This window comes from Oncorhynchus clarkii, chromosome 2 (assembly GCF_045791955.1).
Source record: "Oncorhynchus clarkii lewisi isolate Uvic-CL-2024 chromosome 2, UVic_Ocla_1.0, whole genome shotgun sequence".
In the NCBI taxonomy this organism is placed as follows: Eukaryota; Metazoa; Chordata; class Actinopteri; order Salmoniformes; family Salmonidae; genus Oncorhynchus; species Oncorhynchus clarkii.
This window is the reverse complement of record NC_092148.1, coordinates 44,515,663-44,530,122: the sequence shown is the minus strand read 5'-3', so window position 1 is coordinate 44,530,122 and position 14,460 is coordinate 44,515,663.

Below are 14,460 nucleotides of genomic sequence, written 5' to 3'. Positions count from 1 at the left end.
GCATTCGTGTGAAACTGAAAGCGCGAACCACTGCTTTTAATCAGGGCAAGGTGTCTGGTAACATGACCGAATACAAACAGTGCAGCTATTCCGTCCGCAAGGCTATTAAACAAGCTAAGCGCCAGTACAGAGACAAAGTAGAATCTCAATTCAACGGCTCAGACACAAGAGGCATGTGGCAGGGTCTACAGTCAATCACGGACTACAGGAAGAAATCCAGCCCAGTCACGGACCAGGATGTCTTGCTCCCAGGCAGACTAAATAACTTTTTTGCCCGCTTTGAGGACAATACAGTGTCACTGACACGGCCTGCAACGAAAACATGCGGTCTCTCCTTCACTGCAGCCGAGGTGAGTAAGACATTTAAACGTGTTAACCCTCGCAAGGCTGCAGGCCCAGACGGCATCCCCAGCCGCGCCCTCAGAGCATGCGCAGACCAGCTGGCCGGTGTGTTTACGGACATATTCAATCAATCCCTATACCAGTCTGCTGTTCCCACATGCTTCAAGAGGGCCACCATTGTTCCTGTTCCCAAGAAAGCTAAGGTAACTGAGCTAAACGACTACCGCCCCGTAGCACTCACATCCGTCATCATGAAGTGCTTTGAGAGACTAGTCAAGGACCATATCACCTCCACCCTACCTGACACCCTAGACCCACTCCAATTTGCTCACCGCCCAAATAGGTCCACAGACGATGCAATCTCAACCACACTGCACACTGCCCTAACCCATCTGGACAAGAGGAATACCTATGTGAGAATGCTGTTCATCGACTACAGCTCGGCATTCAACACCATAGTACCATCCAAGCTCGTCATCAAGCTCGAGACCCTGGGTCTCGACCCCGCCCTGTGCAACTGGGTACTGGACTTCCTGACGGGCCGCCCCCAGGTGGTGAGGGTAGGCAACAACATCTCCTCCCCGCTGATCCTCAACACTGGGGCCCCACAAGGGTGCGTTCTGAGCCCTCTCCTGTACTCCCTGTTCACCCACGACTGCGTGGCCACGCACGCCTCCAACTCAATCATCAAGTTTGCGGACGACACAACAGTGGTAGGCTTGATTACCAACAACGACGAGACGGCCTACAGGGAGGAGGTGAGGGCCCTCCGAGTGTGGTGTCAGGAAAATAACCTCACACTCAACGTCAACAAAACTAAGGAGATGATTGTGGACTTCAGGAAACAGCAGAGGGAACACCCCCCTATCCACATCGATGGAACAGTAGTGGAGAGGGTAGAAAGTTTTAAGTTCCTCGGCATACACATCACAGGCAAACTGAATTGGTCCACTCACACAGACAGCATCGTGAAGAAGGCGCAGCAGCGCCTCTTCAACCTCAGGAGGCTGAAGAAATTTGGCTTGTCACCAAAAGCACTCACAAACTTCTACAGATGCACAATCGAGAGCATCCTGGCAGGCTGTATCACCGCCTGGTATGGCAACTGCACCGCCCTCAACCGTAAGGCTCTCCAGAGGGTAGTGAGGTCTGCACAACGCATCACCGGGGGCAAACTACCTGCCCTCCAGGACACCTACACCACCCGATGTCACAGGAAGGCCATAAAGATCATCAAGGACATCAACCACCCGAGCCACTGCCTGTTCACCCCGCTATCATCCAGAAGGCGAGGTCAGTACAGGTGCATCAAAGCTGGGACCGAGAGACTGAAAAACAGCTTCTATCTCAAGGCCATCAGACTGTTAAACAGCCACCACTAACACTGAGTGGCTGCTGCCAACACACTGACACTGACTCAACTCCAGCCACTTTAATAATAGGAATTGATGGGAAATGATGTAAATATATCACTAGCCACTTTAAACAATGCTACCTTATATAATGTTACTTACCCTACATTATTCATCTCATATGCATACGTATATACTGTACTCTATATCATCGACTGTATCCTTATGTAATACATGTATCACTAGCCACTTTAAACTATGCCACTTTGTTTACATACTCATCTCATTTGTACATACTGTACTCGATACCATCTACTGTATCTTGCCTATGCTGCTCTGTACCATCACTCATTCATGTATCCTTATGTACATATTCTTTATCCCCTTACACTGTGTACAATACAGTAGTTTTGGAATTGTTAGTTAGATTACTTGTTATTACTGCATTGTCGGAACTAGAAGCACAAGCATTTCGCTACACTCGCATTAACATCTGCTTACCATGTGTATGTGACAAATAAAATTTGATTTGAGTTGAGTCAGTGTGTTGGCAGCAGCCACTCAATGTTATTGGTGGCTGTTTAACAGTCTGATGGCCTTGAGATAGAAGCTGTTTTTCAGTCTCTCGGTCCCTGCTTTGATGCACCTGTACCGACCTCGCCTTCTGGATGATAGCGGGGTGAACAGGCAGTGGCTTGGATGGTTGTTGTCCTTGATGATCTTTATGGCCTTCCTGTGACATCGGGTGGTGTAGGTGTCCTGGAGGGCAGGTAGTTTGCCCCCGGTGATGCGTTGTGCAGACCTCACTACCCTCTGGAGAGCCTTACGATTGTGGGCGGAGCAGTTGCCGTACCAGGCGGTGATACAGCCCGTCAGGATGCTCTCGATTGTGCATCTGTAGAAGTTTGTGAATGCTTTTGGTGACAAGCTGAATTTCTTCAGCCTCCTGAGGTTGAAGAGGCGCTGCTGCGCCTTCTTCACGACTCTTTCTCTGTGGGTGGACCAATTCAGTTTGTCCGTGATGTGTACGCCGAGGAACTTAACTTACTACCCTCTCCACTACTGTCCCGTCGATGTGGATAGGGGGGTGCTCCCTCTGCTGTTTCCTGAAGTCCACAATCATCTCCTTTGTTTTGTTGACGTTGAGTGTGAGGTTATTTTCCTGACACCACACTCGGAGGGCCCTCACCTCCTCCCTGTAGGTCGTCTCGTCGTTGTTGGTAATCAAGCCTACCACTGTAGTGTCGTCCGCAAACTTGATGATTGAGTTGGAGGTGTGCATGGCCACGCAGTCGTGGGTGAACAGGGAGTACAGGAGAGGGCTCAGAACGCACCCTTGTGGGGCCCTAGTGTTGAGGATCAGCGGGGTGGAGATGTTACCTACCCTCACCACCTGAGAGCAGCCCGTCAGGAAGTCCACTACCTAGTTGTACAGGGCGGGGTCGAGACCCAGGGTCTCGAGCTTGATGACGAGTTTGGAGGGTACTATGGTGTTAAATGCTGAGCTGTATTCAATGAACAGCATTCTCACATAGGTATTCCTCTTGTCCAGATGGGTTAGGGTAGTGTGCAGTGTGGTTGCGTAGTCTGTGGACCTATTTGGGCGGTAAGCAAATTGGAGTGGGTCTAGGGTGTCAGGTAGGGTGGAGGTGATGTGGTCCTTGACTAGTCTCTCAAAGCACTTCATGATGATGGAAGTGAGTGCTATGAGGCGGTAGTCATTTAGCTCAGTTAGCTTTCTTGGGAACAGGAACAATGGTGGCCCTCTTGATGCATGTGGGAACAGCAGACTGGGATAAGGATTGATTGAACATATCCGTAAACACACCAGCCAGCTGGTCTGCGCATGCTCTGAGGACACGGCCTGGGATGCCGTCCGGGCCTGCAGCCTTGCGAGAGTTAACACTTTTAAAATGTTTTACTCACATCTGCTGCAGTGAAGGAGAGTCCACAGGTTTTGGTTGCGGGCCGTGTCAGTGGCACTGTATTGTCCTCAAAGTGGGAAAAAAAGTTATTTAGTCTGTCTGGCAACAAGACATCCTGGTCCGCGACGGGGCTGGTTTTCTTTTTGTAATCCATGATTGACTGTAGACCCCGCCACATACCTCATCGGAGCCGTTGAATTGTGACTCTACACGGACGCTTAGCTTGTTTGATTGCCTTGGAGGGAATAGCTACACTGTTTGTATTCGGTCATGTTTCTGGTCACCTTGCCCTGGTTAAAAGCAGTGGTTCGTGCTTTCAGTTTCACGCGAATGCTACCATCAATCCATGGTTCTGGTTTGGGAATGTTTTAATCGTTGCTATGGGTACGACATCGTCAATGCACTTTCTAATGAACTCGCTCACCGAATCAGCGTATTCGTCAATGTTGTTGGACGCGATGTGGAACATATCCCAATCCACGTGATCGAAGCAGTCTTGAAGCGTGGAATCAGATTGGTCGGACCAGTGTTGAACAGACTTGAGCTTCTTGTTTTAGCTTCTTGCAGCGCGATCTGCATCAGAAATAGGAGTTCTATTCTAGCCCTTGGCAACGCAGAAGCTCGTTGGCGCGCACGAGCAGTGTGGGTAAACTAATTGAATAACAGATTTCAAAATGTATTTTGACCCATTAGTCACCAATGCGCTGGTTAACACTAAAACTGCCTTACCAGCTCTGCTAGGGCGAGTAAAATGGTCAGAGCTGAGTTGTTTATTTTATCAGAGACAGTGCACATTAATCAACGTTTCAGTAAAAGTGCCGGTTTTAGCCAGCCAGCTATTTTAACCGCAGTCCCTGGGCAGGTTATTAAAAACAATTACAATATAGACAATGGCAACATAGGACTAGCAACATAGAACAAAAAGCAGCAAGACAAAATTCATAAAAGCAACAAAGTGTTTCCACACCTCACAATCTACAGACAGCCATGGAAAGTGGCAACACACAGCTAGGGACCATGTTCACAAATCTGATTTACCTTTAGCCATGTCTTCAAGCATTTTGTGAAAGTGTGATATGTGGTGCAGTTGTGTGTCTGATGGCAGTGTATTCCAGACATGGGAAGCTCTCACAGAGAAGACAAATTTACTGAAGGTGCTTTTCCTTAAGGGAACTATACAGTCACCTCTCATGGCAGACCTTGTGGATCCGCTGCCATATGTTTTGGTTTTCTATTTAACAAAAATACTGAGTGGAAGGGGAGCCAGGCCATTTAGGATCTTGAATACAAGACATGCGTCAGTGTATTGCAAAAGATTATCCTAACTCAGGAAGCTCATGCTTTCTGAGGATGTAACACTGATTATGGCTATTGGGCTTCCTATCAAGCACTTTGAAAGCCTGTTTGTAGACAGACTGAATAGGTCTTAATGTTGTACAGCAAGCTTGGGCCCAACTAGTCAAGTAGTATGTTAAGTGAGGGAGAATCAGATTTGAAGTACAGTTTTGCTTCCTCTGTAGTCAAACAACTTTGTGTAAATCGGAAATAAGCTAGGTTGAATTGTTATTTGAATTACCTTTTTCACATGCTTTTTAAAAGAGAGGTTGGAATCAAGTATATAGCCAAGGTACTTAAAATCAGATACCATCTGGAGCTTCTCCCCTGACACATAGGCATCTGTTTCCCTCTGAAGAACATGCAAACAGTTTCATATTGAGATGCAAACACGAGTCACTTTGTAACCTGGACCATTACAGTAGTGAGTTCTTGTGCAACTTGTTGTTTGCATGCACATATATAATCACTGTATCATCTGCATACATTTGAACTTCAAACCCAGTACAGACAGAAGGCAGATCATTAATGTACAGGCTGAACAGGAGGGGCCCCAGTATTGACCCTTGGGGCACGCCCACATCGTAGCTAAGAGTGGGCGACAGCTCATTGCTCACTCTGACACAGTTCTGCCGTCAAGGTATAATTTCATCCATTTCAAGGCATCAGGGGAAAAGTTGAACTTGGACAATTGTGATGAGAATCTCATGGTTAACAGTATCAAAAGCCTTCCTTAGGTCCAGAAACACAGCCCCAACAACGCCCCCTTTGTCCATATTGGACTTCATTTTCCAGAAGAAAGCAGTTGGCCTTTTCTGTGGAGTGTTTCACTCTGAAGCCAAACTGCATGGAGTGTAATGTGAAGGGGCTGTTGTTGAGGTGGGCAATCAGTTGTTCTGCTACACACTTTTCAACAACCTTTGACACCACAGGTAGTAGTATACTAATGGGCCTGTAGTTACTCACGTCAGCAGGGTCGACCGATTTAAAGATGGCCGTTATTATGGCCGACTTCCATACCCTTGGAAACACCCCGAGACCAATAGATGTGTTGGTGACCTTAGTAATGGGGCCAATGAGTGACTCTTTGTAGTTAAGAAAGGTAGAGTCCAGCCCAAACACCTTTGGCTTCAGAGTTCTTTAGTGAGCTAATCACCTTCACCTTTGACTCATAAACCTCCCTTAGGTTGAGCATAATTTACTAGCACTGAGCCCAATGAACCAGAGTGGTTTCATTTGTGGCTGGAAGTAGCTAGCCAACATTAGCTTGGGTGATTGACTGGGGTTGTAACTGTGGTTTTTAAAGACTAGAACGTCCAGTGTACGCACCGAGAGCGAAATGGTCTGAATGGAAACAATATTAAATAAAATCAATCCAATATACTAGTTATTAGAAAAAAAGTTAGTAATTACCTGCGACTACAAAATACTTCTCAAAGTTGCCCTCTGGTGGTTAAACTAGCAATAACAGAAGTGGCTGAGAATTAAATGATGTGCCACAAAATGTAGCAGCACGCAGGGTGTACCGCAACTTTAAGGATCAACTGTACAGTTGACCGGGGTAGCTCTAGCAGGGAAGAAATTTGCTGAACTGACCTGTTGGAAATTTCACATCCTATGACAGTGTCCCGGTCAGTCACTGAGCTCTTCAGTAAGGCCAACTACTGCCAATGTTTGTCTATGGCGATTGCATGGCTTTGTGGTCGATTTTATACACCCGTCAGCAACAGGTGGCTGAAATAGCCAAATCCACTAATTTGAAGGGGTGTTCACAAACGTCAACTGTATAGTGTACATACACCTTAGCCAAATACATTTAAACTTTGTGTCACAGTTCCTGACATTTAAGCCTAGTAAAAATTCCCAATCTAAAAGGTCAGTTAGGATCATCACTTTATTTTAAGAATGTGAAAAGGTCAGAATACATAATTATTTATTTCAGCTTTCATTTCTTTCACATTCCCAGTGGGTTAGAAGTTTACATACACTCGATTAGTATTCAGTAGCATTGCCTTTAAATTGTTTAACTTGGGTCAAACATTTAGGGTAGCATTCCACAATAAGTTGGATGAATTTTGGGCCATTCCTCCTGACAGAGCTGGTGTAACTGAGTCAGGTTTGTAGGCCTCCTTGTGTCACACATGCTTTTTCAGTTCTGCCCACAAATTTATGGGATTGAGGTCAGGGCTTTGATGGCTACTCCAATACCTTGACTTTGTCTTTAAGCCATCTTGGGGTCATTGTCCATTTGGCAGACCAAGCTTTAACTTCCTGACTGAGGTCTTGCGTCTACATATCCACATAATTTGACTACCTCATGATGCCATCCATTTTGTGAAGTGCACCAGTCCCTCCTGCAGCAAAGCACCCCCACAACATTATCCTGCCACCACTCGTGCTTCACAGTTGGGATGTTCTTCAGTTTGCAAGCCTCCTGCTTTTTCCTCCAAACATAACAATTGTCATTATGGGCAAACAGTTCTATTTTTGTTTCAGACCAGAGGACATTTCTCCAAAAAGTACAATCTTTGTACCCATGTACAGTTGCAAACCAGCGTCTGGCTTTTTTTAATGGTGGTTTTGGAGCAGTGGCTTCTTCATCCCGAGCAGCCTGTCGATATAGGACTTGTTTAACTGTGGATGTAGATACTTTTGTACCTGTTTCCTCCAGCATCTTCACAAGTTCCTTTGCTGTTGTTCTGAGATTGATTTGCACTTTTCGCACCAAAATATGTTAATCTCTAGGAGACCGAACACATCTCCTTCCTGAGCGGTATGATGGCTGCGTGGTCCCATGGTGTTTATACTTGCATACTATTGTTTGCACAGATGAACGTGGTACCTTCAGGCATTTGTAAATTGCGCCCAAGGATGAACCAGACTTGTGGAGGTCTACAATTTTTTTTCCCCTGAGGTCTTTGCTGATGTCTTTTGATGTTCCCATGATGTCAAGCAAAGAAGCATTGAGTTTGAAGGTAGGCTTTGAAATACAGCCACACCTCCTATTGACTCAAATGTCAATTAGCCTATCAGAAGCTTCTAAAGCCATGACAATTTTCTGGAATTTTCCAACTGTTTAAAAGGCACAGTCAACTTAGTGTACGTAAACTTCTGACCCACTGGAATTGTGATAGTGAATTATAAGTGAAATAATCTGTAAACAATTGTTGGAAAAATTACTTCTCATGCACAAAGTAGTTGTCCTAACCGACATGACAAAACTATAATTTGTGAACAAGAAATTTGAGAAGTGGTTGAAAAACAAGTTTTATTCACGCCAACCTAAGTGAATGTAAATGTCCGACTTGACTGTATACACACAAAATGGATGGACATCCACACAATATATAGCATATGAAACCTAACACTCCAAATAGTATGATAAATGTTACGTCCACCTGAGTCCATTTTGTATCGGGGGGGATGCGGGGGAATAAAGTGTGAACTCCACAGCTGCCCGCAAACATGGAGACCAAAGAGAAGGACACCAGCAAAGAAAAACAGATGTGCTGGAATGTCCTGACACTCCCCTGAATTCAGAAGACAGGTTTGTGATTATTTTAACACTGTACAATGATTTGGGTTCATTTTGACACCTTATTGCATATTAAAAGATAAGTCTACATTGTATTCATTGAGTGAATAAGTGTTTAGTATGTGATCCCTGCGTGGAGTAAACACTCAACCTTGACGTTGCTTTTACCAAATGATCCACACAGGACTATTTATCTCCCGATCTATCATTAGGTACAGGTCTCCCTACCCTAGTCCTGATTTTAACTCTGCTGATGAGCTGAACATAAGTATTTTGGGATCAGGTGTCCCTGTAGAGATGAAAGCCCCAGTGTCATTAGGCCCCATTAGTGTCACCTAATCCATTAGCGCAAGCCTCTTTCCCCTCCTACCACATACAAGTCTATCCCAACTGGCCACATTCCCATAGGGCTCTGGTCAAACGTAGTGCCATTTGGGAAGCAATTGATGGCTGGATGCAGTGTGCTTTGTCACACTGCAATAGCCTATTGAGTTGGGGCCAGTAATCATCTTATCCGCTTTACCATTGTCCCACAGAGAAACCCCAGACTGCACCACCATCACACCAACGCTGCCCCCTCAGGAGTCAGAAGACCAGCTGACCAAGGGCAGAGGGACAGCAGGAGGAGCGGAATGCACAGACATGACAAAAATGTCTGTGTCAGAGAAGAGTGCCTCCATTGGCACCAGAGGAGTTCAAGCTCCATCCTCTGAGGGGGTTGTCAGAGCTCAGTGCTCAGGCCAAGGAGAGCCTGAGGTGGGATGGTGTTCTGTAGGACCACCAGGCAGAGGAGAGGCTGGAGGTGTACCAGGCTAATGGACGCGAGCGCTACCTGTTCCACAGACAGGTGGTGATGGCAGCAGGGGCTCAGGCCACCATCCTGAGAGCAGTGGGAATACTGTATAGAGGATAGAGAGGCTGTGGGCCGATGCTAGTGGTCTTGCTTTACCCCAGCAACACCAATAGCGTCGCTCGTCTGCAGGCTTTTATTTTGTGATCAACATTGTGATTGGTTTTGCATACTTTGGACAGAGTTAATACTCAGGGAATCATCAATTAGCAGTGTGATGGCTGAACTTCAGTGCTAGAGAATGAGGAACCACTAATTTATAGCCATAAGATTTTTACTCATGAATTACATAAATGTGAATTTGAAGTACATTTATGCTTTTCATCTCAGTGTGCCTTAAACAGGATTTTAAAAAGTGTTTAATATCAACTTCTGGTTACGAAATTAGTTTAAACATTTGTTTAAAAAAGTAATTTTGAGTTGGTCAATGTAGAAGACTACATGGTTCACTGAAGTCCCTAAAATATCCTTCAGAGGATGCAATAGGACTACAGCACTGTTGGCATACAACAGCGTTACCATAGCACTGGCTTCCTGCCTGTCTAATTTCCTTTAACTCACCCTGGGCAGGAAATGGTTGACCAGTCTGTCAACTCAATACACTCACATGAGGCCTCTAAATCCCCCACAAATTGATTTCAGACCAACATGCCTGCTACAGTTACCCTGCCTAGCATTGATGGTTTGTTTAAATGTTTAACAGAGGATTTGGACAGTTTGTCTGCACCATGGCTGTGATTCCGACCTGAGTTATGCACATGTAAATGGAATGTACTTCCCTTTATGCACATTCAGCATGCTATTCATTTTGGGTGGAGCTGGACTAAATGAAGCCGTTGCCACAGATACGCTGTATTCTGACCACCACCATATTAAACACTACGTTGCCAAAGTATGGGGACACCCCTTCAAATTAGTTGATTCGGCTATTTCAGCCACACCCGTTGCTGACGGTGTATAAAATTGAGCACAGCCAAGCAATCTCCATAGACAAACATTGGCAGTAGAATGGCCTTACTGAAGAGCTCAGTGACTTTCAACATGGCACCGTCATAGGATGCAACCTTTCCAACAAGTCAGTTCATCAAATTTCTGCCCTGCTAGAACTGCCCGGATCAACTAAGGGCTGTTATTGTGAACTGGAAACGTCTAGGAGCAACAACGGCTCAGCCACAAAGTGGTAGGCCACACAAGCTCACCAAACGGGACCACAGAGTGCTGAAAGGTATAAAAATCTGTCCTCGTTTGTGACACTAACTACCGAATTCTAAACTGTCCCTGGAAGAAATGTCAACACAAGAACTGTTCATTGGGAGCTTCATGAAATGGGTTTCCATGGTCGAGCAGCCGCACACAAGCCTAAGATCACCAAGCGCAATACCAAGCGTCAGCTGGAGTAGTGTAAAGCTCACAGCCATTGGACTCAGTGGAAATGCATTTTCTGGAGTGATGAATCACGTTTCACCATCATGCAGTCTGACGGACTAATCTGGGTTTGATTGCGCAAAGCTGTCAAGGCAAAGGATGCCTATTTTGAAGAATCTGAAATACACTGCTCAAAAAAAAAGGGAACACTAAAATAACACATCCTAGATCTGAATGAAGGAAATATTCATATTAAATACTTTCTTTACATAGTTGAATGTGCTGACAACAAAATCACACAAAAAATATCAATGGAAATCAAATTTATCAACCCATGGAAGTCTGGATTTGGAGTCACACTCAAAATTAAAGTGGAAAACCACACTACAGGCTGATCCAACTGATGTAATGTCCTTAAAACAAGTCAAAATGAGGCTCAGTAGTGTGTGTGGCCTCCACGTGCCTGTATGACCTCCCTACAACTTCTGGGCATGCTCCTGATGAGGTGGCGGATGGTCTCCTGAGGGATCTCCTCCCAGACCTGGACTAAAGCATCCGCCAACTCCTGGACAGTCTGTGGTGCATCGTGGCGTTGGTGGATGGAGCGAGACATGATATCCCAGATGTGCTCAATTGGATTCAGGTCTGGGGAACGGGCGGGCCAGTCCATAACATCAATGCCTTCCTCTTGCAGGAACTGCTGACACACTCCAGCCACATGAGGTCTAGCATTGTCTTGCATTAGGAGGAACCCAGGGCCAACCGCACCAGCATATGGTTTCACAAGGGGTCTGAGGATCTCATCTCGGTGCCTAATGGCAGTCAGGCTACCTCTGTCGAGCACATGGAGGGCTGTGCGGCCCCCCAAAGAAATGTCACCCCACACCATGACTGACCCACCGCCAAACCGGTCATGCTGGAGGATGTTGCAGGCAGCAGAACGTTCTCCACGGCGTCTCAGACTGTCACATGTGCTCATTGTGAACCTGCTTTGATCTGTGAAGAGCACAGGGCGCCAGTGGCGAATTTGCCAATCTTGGTGTTCTCTGGCAAATGCCAAACGTCCTGCACGGTGTTGGGCTGTAAGCACAACCCCCACCTGTGGACGTTGGGCCCTCATACCACCCTCATGGAGTCTGTTTCTGACCGTTTGAGCAGACACATGCACATTTGTGGCCTGCTGGAGGTCATTTACCAGGGCTCTGGCAGTGCTCCTCCTGCTCCTCCTTGCACAAAGGTGGAGGTAGCGGTCCTGCTGCTGGGTTGTTGCCCTCCTACTGCCTCCTCCACGTCTCCTGATGTACTGGCATGTCTCCTGGTAGCGCCTCCATGCTCTGGACACTACGCTGACAGACACAACAAACCTTCTTGCCACAGCTCGTATTGATGTGCCATCCTGGATGAGCTGCACTACCTGAGCCACTTGTGTGGGTTGTACACTCCGTCTCGTGCTACCACTAGAGTGAAATCTCCGCCAGCATTCAAAAGTGACCAAAACATCAGCCAGGAAGCATAGGAACTGAGAAGTGGTATGTGGTTATCACCTTCAGAACCACTCCTTTATTGGGGGTGTCTTGCTAATTGCCTATAATTTCCAACTGATGTCTATCCCATTTGCACAACAGCATGTGAAATGTATTGTCAATCAGTGTTGCTTCCTAAGTGGACAGTTTGATTTCACAGAAGTGTGATTGACTTGGAGTTACATTGTGTTTTTTAAGTGTTCCCTTTATTTTTTTGAGCAGTGTATATTTAGATTTGTTTAACCTTTTGTTGGTTACTACATGATTTAAAATGTGTTACTTCATAGTGGATATTGTCACGTTTATTCTACAGTGTAGAAAATTGTGAAAAAAGATCAACCCTTGAATGAGTAAGTGTCCAAACTTGCGACTGGTACTGTATGCCTAGCTACTTGAAATTGGTCTTCCGACTTTCTGTCTCCTATTTATATGTTAAATATCAATATTGACCATCAGTAGGCCTATTTTATTTAATCAGGTAGGCCAGTTGAGAATAAGTTCTCATTTACCACTGCGACCTGGCCAAGATAAAGCAAAGCAGTGTGACAAAGTTACACATGGGATAAACAAATGTACAGTCAACATAATAGAAAAGTCTATATACAGTGTGTGCAAATAGCGTGAGGTAGTAAGGCAATAAATCGGCCATAGTAGTAAAGTAATTACAATTTAGCAAAGTAACACTGGCGTGAAAGATGTGCAAATAGAAATACTGGTGCAAAAGAGCAAAATAGTAAATAAGTAAATTACCAATCCAGGCACTAAGGTTTGAAAACAGAAGAACGCAGGCTTTAACAGACAGAAATTTCAAACAAATGTGTGTTTGGCAATTGTTCTGGCTTAATACCAGCTGAAAATAGAGCCCCTAGTCCATTTGCATTGAAAAGAGTTGGTTCTTACAAGAGGTGTTTGTCTATTATTTCAGTGTCTTTTTCCCAAGACACAATTATGGTTATGCTTTGTTATGCATTTTTTTGACAGCTGAAGGAGTCCTGCTAAATATTTATGTACTGTAGTGAATAAATTCTATGCAGCGTTTGAATGAATCCTCAAGTAGAACCAACACAATATGGTCCTCACCTCAAGGACAGAATGTGTAAAATGAAGACTTATGCATAAATTAAATAATACAAATGTGCTTCAAATAAAACTTAAAATCTATTATATTTAACAGCATTCCTGATCGGGTAACACAACATGTGAGGGAAAGATGAACAGAGCAAAGTACAGTACTGTGGGATGTTTTTCAACGTGCAGGGACTCGTAGACTAGTCAGGATCGAGGAAAAGCTGAACAGAGCAAAGTGCAGAGAGATCCTTGATGAAAACCTGCTCCAGAGCGCTCAGGACCTCAGACTGGGGCGAAGGTTCACCTTCCAACAGGACAACATCCCTAAGCGTACAGCCAAGACAATGCAGGAGTGGCTTCAGGACACGTCTCTGAATGTCCTTGAGTGGCCCAGCCAGAGCCCGGAATTAAACCCCATTAAACATCTCTGGAGAGACCTGAAAATAGTTGTGCAGCAACGCTCCCCCTCCAACCAGACAGAGCTTGAGAGATTCTTCAGAGAAGAATGGGAGAAACTCCCCAAATACAGGTGTGCTAAGCTTGTAGCGTCATACCCAAGAAGACTCTAGGCTGTAATCGCTGCCAAAGGTGCTTCAACAAAGTACTGAGTAAAGGGTCTGAATACTTATGTCAATGGAATATTTCAGTTATTTATTTTTTATACATTTGGAAACATTTCTAAAAAACTGTTTTTGCTTTATCATTATAGAGTATTGTGTTCAGACTGATGAGGGAAAAAAACTATTTAATACATTTTAGAATAAAGCTGTAGCATAACAAATGTGGAAAAAGTGAAGGGGTCTGAATACTTTCCGAATGCACTGTATATCATCAATGATGCTATTTTGGCCTATAGCATTTGCAAAAGTCATTAACAGCAATTGACGTGAATCCAACATATCAATTATTAATTTGAAGACAAACTAGAATTAAAGCCAGACTAATCAGTGCCATTGATGGACCTATCCAAGTGGAAGATACATTTCCTTTAAATGTTGATATTTGGTTGCATTGACAACCAAACACAATTCAAAATCACTTTCGAAATACAATAAATAGCATATTAACTTGTTGACAAGTTAACAAATGATATGTTGGAGTCATGTCTCCAACTCAACCAAATATAATAGTTAAAGAATGGGATTAAGCCAGTGGTCAGATGAAA